At 44.5% G+C, this 12,114-nt stretch overlaps 1 long non-coding RNA gene across 1 annotated transcript in view; it reads right to left on the bottom strand.

The window, feature by feature from the left end:
• Positions 1-12,064, bottom strand: part of LOC131382499 (uncharacterized) — a 15,622-nt gene extending 3,558 nt beyond the window's left edge. The window contains exons 1-3 of the long non-coding RNA XR_009212025.1: positions 11,942-12,064; positions 9,661-9,782; positions 8,812-8,968 (exon numbers count right to left, since the gene is read on the bottom strand). This is a non-coding gene — a long non-coding RNA (uncharacterized LOC131382499). The remainder of the gene's footprint in view (positions 1-8,811; positions 8,969-9,660; positions 9,783-11,941) is intronic.
• Between the last annotated feature and the right edge of the window lie 50 nt (positions 12,065-12,114).

Here is a 12,114-nt window from a genome sequence, read left to right as displayed (position 1 = left end):
AAAAAAAAAAAAAAAAAAAAATCCAAAAATTAGCTGGGCATGGTGGTGCGCACCTGTAGTCCCAGCTACTTGGGAGGCTGAGGTGGGAGGATCACTTGAGCCCTGGAGGTTGAGGCTGCAGTGAACCAAGATCATGCCACTTGTACTCCAGCCTGGGTGTCAGAGTTAGAACCTGCCTCAAAAGAAAAGACCTTTCCTGCTGGGTGTGGGGGCGCATGCCTGCAGTCTCAGCTACTTGGGAGGCTGAAGCAGGAGGATCTCTTGAGCCCAGGAGTTCAAGTTCAGCCTAGGCAATGTAGTGAGACCCCGTCTCTTAAAAAAAGAAAAAAAAGACCGTATTTTCCTTTAATTATTTAAACATATTTTCCTTTTTTTTTTTTAGACAGAATTTCACTCTTGTTGCCCAAGTTGGAGTACAATGGCACGATCTCGGCTCACTGCAACCTCCGCCTCCCGGGTTCAAGAGATTCTACTGCCTCAGCCTCCCGAGTAGCTGGGATTACAGGCACACACCAACACACCTGGCTAATTTTTTGTATTTTTAGTTGAGATGGGGTTTCACCATGCTGGTCAGGCTGGTCTCGAACTCCTGACCTCAGGTGATCCACCCACCTCGGCCTCCCAAAGTGCTGGGATTAGAGGCTTGAGCCACCGCGCCTGGCCTAATTCTTTAAACATATTTTCCTTTAGAATTTTGAACATATAATAATTTCCTTAAAGTCTTTGCTAAGTCCAGCATCTGGACCACTTTGCGGTCAGCTTCTATTGATTGTTGTTTTTGCAATGGGTCATATTTTTCTGTTTCCTTGTACGTTTAGGAATTATAGATTGTGTAAAGGACACTGGATGATACATTGTAGAGGCTCTGGATTCTGTTATCTGCCTGATCTCTATTATCTGTTTTGCTCTCAACTGGGTAGCAGCCTCTCTCTGGTAACCCTCAGGTAGTCTTCCCTACACATGTATATCCCAGTTTTCAGCCAAGAACTCACGAGAAAGCCGTGGTGTGGATCTCTGCCTCCCACATAAGCAGCTCCATTCTCTCCGGGGCCATGACTTATGGACTGCATTGGTTTCGGCAGCCCTTCACTCTGATCTCTTCTCGACACAGCAGGGCATCCCTACTCTGCCATGGTATGCTCTACTCAGCTTGCTATGCTGCAATTGGAAAGCTGTCCCCAGCAGAGAGACAGACAAATTGTGGGAAACATCTCATCAGTGATCTCGGGGATTACTGTCATGCACTGCCTGTTGTCTACTGTTTGAAAATGGTTGCTCATAGCTTTTGGGCAGTTTCATGGTTGTTTAAGGCAGAAAGGCTAATCTGATAATAAGAATTCCATTATAGGCTGGGCCTGATGGCTCACATCTGTAATCCCAGCACTTTGGGAGGCTAAGGCAGGAGGATTGCTTGAGACCAGGAGCTCAGGACCAGCCTGCGCAACATGGTGAAAGCCCGTCTCTACAAAAAATACAAAACTTAGCTGGGCGTGGTGGCACATGCCTGTGGTCCCAGCTACTTGGGAGGCTGAAGTGGAAGGATCACTTGAACCCAGGAGGTCAAGGCTGCAGTAAGTCGAGATGGCACCACTGAACTCCAGCCTGGCCAACAGAGTGAGACGCTGTCTCAAAAAGAAAAAAAAAAAAAAGAAAAAAATTATATTATGGTTGGAACCCTTACTTGGTATGTTTTTCTTTTCTTTCTTTCTTTCTTTTCCCTTTTTGAGACGGGGTCTTGCTCTGTGGCCCAGGCTAGAGTGCAGTGGCATGATCTCGGCTCACCACAGCCTTGACCTCCTGGGCTCAAGCAATCCTCCGACCTCAGCCTCCGGAGTAGCTGGGACTAACAGGTGCACACCACCATGCCTGGCTAATTTTTTATTTTTTGTAGAGACAGGGTCTCCCTATGTTTTCCCAGCTGGTCTTGAACTCCTGGGCTCAAGTGATCTGCCTGCCTTGGGCTCCCAAAGTGCCAAGAGTACAGCCATGAGCCACTGCGCCGGCCTTGTTTTTATTTTCTTCTAGTATCCTCCCTTCCCCCCATCTTCAGCCATTTAAGCAATCTATATGTCTATTGGCTCAGATGAGAGATGAAATGGTAACAAAAGTGGAAAACACTCCAAAACAATAGTTTCTGAAAGAAACTAAACCTATTCTTAATAATAGGTAATAATAGGTAAAGTTCTTTAGGGAGACCAGATTAAAAGCCCCTTAAGCAGGGGGAGACAGAAGTGAGGCACTGATATGAGAGAGCAGTGACAAGGTGGCTCCAAAAAAGAAAGGCCTGAGGCCCTGATTCCTGGGCTGCATGCCAGGGAACAGCAGGACCCCAGAGATGGCACTGTGTATAGGGTGTTTTGGTTGGCAGCGCCACAGGCACTCTAAAATGTCCATGCCCTTGTTTGACACTGAAGCAACAGAAAGATTCCCATGGCCCCCAGGCTGTAAATAGAAGTGGAGGGAGGATGCCCCAGACTTGAAGAAGGCATAGGCACAAGAACAGGCCACTTCTGTGTGACCTATCAGAAAAGATGATTATAAGGAACAACTGCCCTCCAACTCACACCTTGGCACAAGGTAAGACCCTAGAACCCACGCACCATCCAGCAGGAAGGAAAGAAAACTCCAAACTTTGGGCCGGGCATGGTGGCTTACGCCTGTCATCCCAACCCTTTGGGAGGCTGAGGCGGGAGGACAGCTTCAGGCCAGGAATTTGAGACCTGCCTGGGCAACACAGTGAGACCTCTACAAACAAACAAATAAACCTCACATATCTAAGATTAATTTGCTGTTATCTAGCAGACTGGGAACTCAAAACACAAGTGAAGTTGTTACATTAAAACAGTTTGTTGCACATCTGATTTGGCAGACTGAGATTATGTTATTATAATAATAAAGGTCACCATTCACAAGGACTTTACTGAGAGAGTTACATCCACTGTCTCATTTAATCTCATCTCATTTAACGGGAGTCTATTCCCTCACACTCCCTGTGATGATTCCTGTAACATGGTAGATATGCATGCCTGAGGAAAAATTAATAATTTTTCATAGCTGGGTGCAGTGGCTCACATCTATAAACCCAGCACTTTGGGAGGCCAAGGCAGGAGGATCGCTTGAGGCCAGGAGTTCAAAACCAGCCCTGGCAACATAGTGAGAACCTGTCTCTGGAAAAACAATTCTTTTAAATTAGCTGGACATGGAGGCATGTGCTTGTATTCCCAGCTAAACAAGAGGCTGAGGCAGGAGGATCACTTGAGCCTAGGAGTTCAAGACTACTGTGAGCCACGATTGTACCACTGCACTCCAGCCTGGGCAACAGAATGAGACCCTGTCTCCAAAAGTAATAACAGCAATAATAATGTATATTTACTCTGTACCAGGCATTATACCAAGGGCCTTACGTCACTTAATCTTCATACTAAACTTATGAGACATGTATTACTATTTCTATTTTACAAATGTAGAAACCAAAATTCAGAATTGTAAAATGAGTGTGGGATTTAGATTCAAATCTGGTGGAAGCTTTATTTTATGTTACTTGCAATCTGTGAAGAAAAAACTAGATCCAAGATTCTAACAGGAATTTATATAATATGATTACAAAATGAGTTTATTTATAATTTAAATAAACAAAATTCCCTTTTATTTTCTACAACAAACATGCTAAGATTATGTAAATAATCTTCTCGGCTAAATATTGTATTTTAGGGAGACATTAAACAAGAACTTCGTAGTTAACATTGTTCTTTCTATTTTATCTTTCTGTACAGACATTTTCTTTCCTTTTTTTTGAGACAGAGTCTCGCTCTGTCACCCAGGCTGGAGTGCAGTGGCGCTATCTCCGCTCACTGCAAACTCCACCTCCTGGGTTCAAGTGATTCTTCTGCCTCAGCCTCCTGAGTAGCTGGGAATACAGGCATGCACCACCACGCCTGACTAATTCTTGTATTTTTATTAGAGATGGGGTTTCACTATGTTTCCCAGGGTGGTCTCAAACTTCTGACCTCAAGTGATCCACCTGCCTCAGCCTCCCAAAGTGCTGGGATTACAGGTGTGAGCCACTGTGCCCTGCCGACTAATACTTTTTTATTGTATGCCAAATATTGTGTATAAAATAACCTTAAAGGTCGAAGTTAATGATATTTTTCTCTGAATGGTTGACTCTATTTTCTGTTAGCCCATGTAGCTCAAAAGAATGATAATTCTATCCAATCAGAAATTGAGCTGATTTCGGAAGAGTTACAGCTTTACTTAGATGTGGTCCACCTCTGTTTTTAATTATCTTGAGAGTGAGACCTGTCATGTATTTTTTGCAGGCCCCTCCCTTCAGAGGGACTCCATATTCCAAACAATAAGGGACTGCAGATCTTACTCTGCCTTTCCAGCCTAGGTCTCGAGCTTAGCAGCTCTTGTCCCCCAGTCTACCCCAGCACTCAGCAAATATCCCATGGGAAAAAAAAAAAGCCTCTTATCTAGGCTCCTACAGGTTCTAATCTATAACAATAGCCTGAGAGGCCATCAGAAGTTCAGTGTAAACCACACTCAATCTTCGGCTTTGACAAATGCACCCAGCGAGAAAAATGACCAGCAATCCCAGCTCACCTAGCAATGGGCTCTTCTTTCTCTGATCCCACTGCTCTCTGATGTTCTTATATCTTTAAAAATAGGATTTGGGCCGGGCGCAGTGGCTCACACCTGTAATCCCAGAACTTTGGGAGGCCAAGGCAGTTCGAGACCAGCCTGGCCAACATGGTGAAACCCCATCTCTACGAAAAATACGAAATTTAGCTGGGCATGGTGGCACACACCTGTAGTCGCAGCTAGTCGGGAGGCTGAGGTGGGAGAGTCACTTGAACTCAGGAGGCAGAGGTTGCAGTGAGCTGAGATGGCGCCACTGCACTCCAGCCTAGGTGACAGAGTGAGACTGTCTATAAATATATACATATGTGTGTGTGATTTGTATAATTTATCCTTTTTTTGTATGTGTGCATTTTTGTTTTTCTGGTTGTTGTAGCAGGAGTGACAACCTACTGATACCTACTACATCCTACTTGGAAGCAGAAGTGCCTTGTGAATAACAACATATATTCTCGGAAGAGCGTCGTTCTTACCACTGAATATCTCAGACTGCTTCTAACATATTCTTAGAAAACATAACAAAAGGCAGACTATGTATAACTTTAAGTTTAATTAAGATCTTTCTCCACCTACCTGGTCTCTCAACAGTGTTCTTTGTTTACTTTGCTCCTGAGTGGTTAGGAGTGTAAATATCTTACTAGCACAATACATTGAAAATTCAATGTATTTGCTATAATAGGATTTGTTCTTCCTAAGGGCTTTATAAAATAAATCTCGAGTTTTTTGTATGTTTATTTTTATTTTTATTTTTGAGACGGAGTCTTGCTCTGTCCCCCAGGCTGGAGTGCAGTGGTGCGATCTCGGCTCACTGCAAGCTCCGCCTCCCGGGTTCACGCCATTCTCCTGCCTCAGCCTCCCGAGTAGCTGGGACTATAGGTGCCCGCCAACACGCCCGGCTAATTTTTTGTATTTTTAGTAGAGACGGGGTTTCACCGTGTTAGCCAGGGTGGTCTCGATCTCCTGACCTCGTGATCCGCCCGCCTCGGCCTCCCAAAGTGCTGGGATTACAGGCTTGAGCCACCGCGCCTGGCTGTTTTTTGTATTTTTAAAAGTCTGGGCTGGGCATGGTGGCTCACACTTGTAATCCCAGCACTTGGGGAGGCTGAGTCAGGAGGATTGCTTGAGGCCAGGAGTTCAAGACCAACCTGGCCAACAGCAAGACTCTGTCTCTACAAAAAATAAAAATAAAATGTCTGTATTTAATATTATTGATAGGTAACATTCTCACATGTTCAAATGTCAAAAAATATGAGAGGGTATACAGTGAAGTATTTCTTTTTTTTTTTTGAGACAGAGTCTCGCTGTCGCCCAAGCTGGAGTGCAATGACACCATCTTGGCTCACTGCAACCTCTGCCTCCTGGGTTCAAGCAACTCTCCCACCTCAGCCTCCTGACTAGCTGGGACTAGAGGCGCATGCCACCATGCCCAGCTAAATTTTGTATTTTTAGTAGAGACGAGGTTTTGTCATGTTGGCCAGACTGGTCTCAAACTCCTGGCCTCAAGTGATCCGCTGGCCTCCCAAATGTTGGGATTACAGGCGTGAGCCATCGCGCCCGGCCACAGTAAAGTATTTCTATAAAGTATTTCTATGACTCATTCCTCCATCTACCCAGCTCCCACTCCCAACAGGTATTCATGATTATTAGCTTCTTATTTATTAGAAAAGTTTAAATGAATATGCTAGCTGACACATATCCGAATCATTTTCCCCTGTTCTTTACATAAACATAGCATCCTATGGCTACTGTTTTGCAGTTTGCCTTTTTTTTTTTTAAGTATAAATGGGAATTAATTGGCTTATATGACTGCAAAGTCCAGGACGTGGCTGCCAGTACAGCAGGATCCAGGGCCTCAGACAATTAATTCCACCAAAACCCAGCTTCTCTCCTTCTCTTGCCTGCACTCTCCTCTCGGTGGCTTCATCCTCAGGCAGGCTCCCCTCCTAGTCCCACATCCAGGATGACATCTTAACAGTTTGGGAACTCCAACAGAAAGGGCACACCTATTACCACATTCCCAGTAGATTCTAGCCAAAGTCCTGGGGAGGGCTCTCACTGGCCCAGCTGGAGTCATCAGGCCAAGCTAGTAAGATATACTGATTGGCCAGGCTGAAGTGGCAGGGCCACCCCTGGCGTTCCAGGCTTGAGAAGTCAGTCCCACATTGGCATGAGTTTCCTGGCTGAATTGAGAAAAGTGGCTCTCCAAAGCCGTGTCAGGGTGCTGTAAGTGGATGATTTTCCCCAGGCAAAGACTACAGGTGTCTACTGCAAAAGGTAGTGTTTTTGATGTCTTCTTTTTTTTTTGGCTCTTTCATGCCAGGAAGCTGCTATTATGCCAAACCCATCTGTGGCTCAGGCCATACAGGACCAAACAAACAGCCAAAGTTGTTTACATCTTTCCTATGATCTTGTTTTTGTGGGCGCCCCAAAAATTATATTACAAACCCTCCAACTAGTCCCAAGTCCATAGCTCTAACTACCCCCTTTTTCTAACACAAAGCCAATATTTCCCCTGCCCTAAATTAACCCAAGGCTAGGTACTACAGAACCCCTAGAGACACCACTAATCTCCAAAACCCACCAGAATTATTCAAATCAGCCAGTCCCAAACTTTCCCTGCACTGCCTTGCCTTTCCTGCTGAAATGCTAATAAAGGTTCTGGTTTAAGCTTTCCCTTCACTCCCTTCTGCCTCCTGACCAAAGCTGGTGCTTCTTCTCCATGTGGCCCTGCATGGCGTGGTGTGCCCCTCCTCTCAGGAAATGTGGATAAATTATTCCTTCAAAGCCACTAGTCTGTCATCAGTCAGTCACCTCTATAAATTAAAATCCTACAGGTATAACTGAGAGAGGGGCTGCTGCGACTGAGTTTTCAGTCCTGGAAAACCACACTTTTTTTTTCTGTCTCTGCAAGGCTTTGGCAGTCTCTCCTCTCCACCCCCTTATTAATGCTGACCTCTGTTCCATAGGTACCTCTCTACACAAGCAGGTGCAAATTGTCATTGATGGGGGAAACATGAAACAAACTCAGATGCCTCCAGGGACACGTGAGAAGCCACACTTGTTTCAGCCTATTGTTCGCTTGAGGGAATGTGGGCCCTGTGATGCTGCTAGATCCTTCTTTTCTTTCATACTTTCCTCTCTTCTTCCCTCTCTCCTTCCTTCCCTCCTTCTCTCCTTCCCTCCCACCCTCCCTCCCTTTCTTCTTTCCTCTTTTTTAAGAAAAACTGAAAATCTATTTCTGTTTTGATTGGAGCTTGTGTATGTGTGTAAAATATGTTGTGTGTGTTTTTTTTTTTCCACAGCAACTGCTTTTTTTGTGTGCGGTAAAATATGTATGAAATAAACTGTCATTTTAACCTTTTTATGTGTAGAAGTCAATGGCATTAATTACATTGAAAATGCTGTACAGCCATTGCCACTATTTCTAAACTTTTTCATCCCCCCCAAATGGAAACTACGAACCCAGTAAGCAATAATTCCTCATTCTTCCCTCCTTCCTACTCTCAGTTCCTGAAACCTCTAATCTACTTTCTGTCTCTATGAATTTGCCTATTCAAAATCTTTCATATAAATGGAGTCAGATAGTATTTGTTTTTTTGTGTCTGGCATATTTGACTCAGAATGTTGTAGCATGTGTCAGAGCTTCACTCCTTTTCATGGCTGAATGATATTCCACTGTATGGATATACTACTTTTTTTTTTTTTGAGATGGAGCCTCACTCTGTTGCCTAGGCTGGAGTGCAGTGGCGCGATCTCGGCTCACTGCAAGCTCCGCCTCCCAGGTTCCTGCCATTCTCCTGCCTCAGCCTCCGGAGTAGCTGGGACTACAGGCGTGCGCCATAACACCTGGCTAATTTTTGTATTTTTAGTAGAGACGGCATTTCACGATGGTCTCGATCTCCTGACCTCGTGATCTGCCTGCCTTGGCCTCCCAAAGTGGCATGAGCCACTGTGCCTGGCCAAAACACATCATTGTTAAATAACTCCTCAGGCTACCCTTCTCTACGGGAAAGTGCAGAGTAAATCAAGCAGATTTTTAATAGCAAAATGGCCAAGGAAAAAGCAGGATAGAGACAACGCAAAGATACAAACAATCTACCAAATGAATAAAGCCACTAATGTTACTTAGGCTCAAACAGTATCCCCCAAAGTGAGAGGTTGGATACTCACAACTCAATAAAAGGTGACATTCAGCTGATATTGTTGCTGTCTCACATGGCCTTAATTATCTTATTGCTTTTGTCTTCACTGTTCTTCAATTTTGTGCCCTTCTCTAGTGCCAGCCATTGTGGTAGGCCTTGAAGAGCACTCTCATGGAGAGCATATTCTGTAGAGGAAGACAGGCACACTAATAGTATCAACACAACCAATACAAACGCTGACTGATGTTATGGGAAAACCTAGGAGGGATACACAGGCAGATTTGGAGGATTAGGTAAGGCTTTCCAACTTCCCAACTTCTCCAACAACTTGCAGAGAAGTTGTCCTGAGACCTGAGAGATGAACTAGAGGTATGATTTGGAGGCAAACGCCAGGAAACTAGAAAGACTATAAAACACTTTGAGGAAATGACAGGAAAATGGGGATGAGGGACAGATGACACATGAGAGGAAGCAGGGACTCAATCGGAGTTTGGTCTTCACCTTGAAGGCAAATGGGGGCTGCTGGAAGGATTCTGTGTGGTTTTTTTTGTTTTGTTTTGTTTTTTTTAAGACAGATTCTCACTGCTGCCCAGGGTGGAGTGCAGTGGTGTGATCTCAGCTCACTGCAACCTTTACCTCCCACCTGGAAGGATTCTGTGGATGTTAGCGTAGAGTGGTGAAAGGCTTGTGCACTCATCTTAATCTTAAATACATACCTTGGCCAGGCAAGGCGGCTCACGGCTGTAATCCCAGCACTTTTGGAGGCTGAGACTGGCAGATCGCCTAAGGCCAGGAGTTTGCGACCAGCCTGGGCAACATGGCAAAACCCTATTTCTACTAAAAATACAAGAAATTAGCCAGGCGTGGTGGCATGTACCTGTAGTCCCAGCTGTTTGGGAAGCTGGGGCAGGAGAATCACTTGAACCCGGGAAGTGGAGGTTGCAGTGAGCTGAGATCACGCCACTGTACTCCAGTCTGGGTGACAGAGCAAGACTCCATCTAAAGACAAACAACAAAAAAATGATTACTGGGTGTCACTGAAAAATAAGGTGCCCAGCTGTCCAGCTTACCTTTCTAGGATGTCTGATTCTATGAGGATTCTAAACCTTTCACTGTCTTTGAGCTACAGAATAACTCGGAGTTTTTACAAACTATAGATGCTTCTTGTCTATAGAAATGCAAATTGTGGCCGGGCACGGTGGCTCACCTGTAATCCTAGCACTTTGGGAGGCCGAGACGGGCGGATCACCTGAGGTCAGGAGTTCGAGACCAGCCTAGCCAACATGGTGAAACCCTGTCTCTACTAAAATACAAAAAGCTAGCTGGGCATGATGGCGGGTGCCTGTAATCCCAGCTACTCGGGAGACTGAGACGGGAGACTCTGTTGAACCTGAGAGATGGTGGTTGCGGTGAGCCAAGCTCGCGCCACTGCACTCCAGCCTGGGCGGCTGAGTGAGACTCCAACTCAAAAAAAAAAAAAAAAAAAAATGCAAATTGTTTTCAGTAGAATGCAATTGATTACTGAGCTGTGGATTTGATCAGTTCTGCCAGTTTTTGTATATATTTGTAGTTATTTCATTATTCCTCATTTGACTATGTGTGTGGTACTTTGAATTTTCCATTGAAGCAGTTGTAATCTTTCTGGATATCTCATTCATTAATGAGTTAAATAAAATCTCTAACATTTATATCTGTATTATATTTGATATTAAAATTATTCTTCAACAGTAGTATACAGTTATATGAATAAGCCGCAATTTATTCATCTGTTGGTGGACATCTGAGTTTTTTCCCTTTGGCTATTATGAATAAAGCTGCTATGAGTCTTTTGGTGAACAAAGGCATTCATTTTTGGGGGTAGATATCTAGAAATGGGATTTCTGGAGTATAGGGTAGGGGTAAATTTAATTTCGGTAGAGACTGATGTTTCCAAAGTGGTTGTACCATTTTACACTCCCATCAACACTGTATGAGAGTCCCATTTCTGCCTCTTTGCAACTAAGGGAATTGTCAGTCTTTTCATTTCAGCTATTCTATGGAGTGGCGGATCACGAGGTCAGGAGATCGAGACCACGGTGAAACCCCGTCTCTACTAAAAATACAAAAAATTAGCTGGGCGTGGTGGCGGGCGCCTGTAGTCCCAGCTATTCGGAGAGGCTGAGGCAGGAGAATGGCGTGAACCCGGGAGGCGGAGCTTGCAGTGAGCCGAGATTGCGCCACTGCACTCCAGCCTGGGCGACAGAGCGAGACTCCGTCTCAAAAAAAAAAAAAAAATAGTATCATATTTTGGTTTCAATTTACCATAGAAGATTTTCGGGAGGGAGGTAACTTGAACAGATTTTTACATTTTAGAAAACTCTTTCTGCGTATTATGTGGAGAATGATTATTTGTATACCAAAGTTCATAGCAGCATTATTCACAATAGCCAAAAGGTGGGAATAACCAAGCATCCATTTATATGGATGAATGGATAAACAAAATGTGGTATACATGTATAATGGAATATTATTTAGCCTCAAGAAGGAAGAAATTCTGATACATGCTACAACATAGATGCTCCTTGAAGACATTATGCTAACTGAAATAAGCCAATCAGAAAAGAGCAATTATTGTATGATTCAATTTATATGCGGTACCTAGCATTTACAGATAGAAAGCGCAATATCCGCTATCAGGGGTTGTGAGAAACGGGTAATGGGGAGTTATTGTGTAATAGGCAGATTTTCTATTTGGGATAATGAAAAAGTTCTGGAGATGGATAGTGGTGATGGTTTCACAACAATGTGAATGTACTTAATGCCACTGAACTGTACACTTAAAAATGGCGAATTTTATGTTACATAGATTTTATCACACACACAAAGAGGAGGGAGGGCGGGAGGGAAGGAGAGAGGGAAGGAAGTAGAGAGGGGAGAAGAGAGGAAGAAAGGAAAGAAAGTAAAATCTGGCATCACAGGGCCCACATTCCCGCGTGTCAGCAATAGGCTGAAACAGAAGCATGGCTTCTCACGTGTCCATGGAGGCATATGAGTGTGGCCCACTTTCCCGGTTCAATGACAATTTGCACCTGCTCGTGTAGAGGGGTACGGGTGAAACAGAGACCAGTATTATTAAGGGGATGGAGAGGAGAGACCGCCAAAACATCGCAGAGACACACCGTCGGAGCCAAGAGAACGGGGTCCAGACGCCTGGCTTGGCCTGTGGGAACTGGCAAGTCTCAGCTCTCAAACGTCCGGGCTTTTCAACCCCGCCACAGCCGGGTTCCAGCTACCTACTTCCTTTAAAGCCTTCACCGACTCTAAAACGCCAAACACAAAGACCCAACTAGCG

This window comes from Hylobates moloch, unplaced genomic scaffold (assembly GCF_009828535.3).
Source record: "Hylobates moloch isolate HMO894 unplaced genomic scaffold, HMol_V3 SCAFFOLD_33, whole genome shotgun sequence".
NCBI classification, from domain to species: domain Eukaryota; kingdom Metazoa; phylum Chordata; class Mammalia; order Primates; family Hylobatidae; genus Hylobates; species Hylobates moloch.
This window is presented reverse-complemented; position numbering and strand designations above follow the sequence as displayed.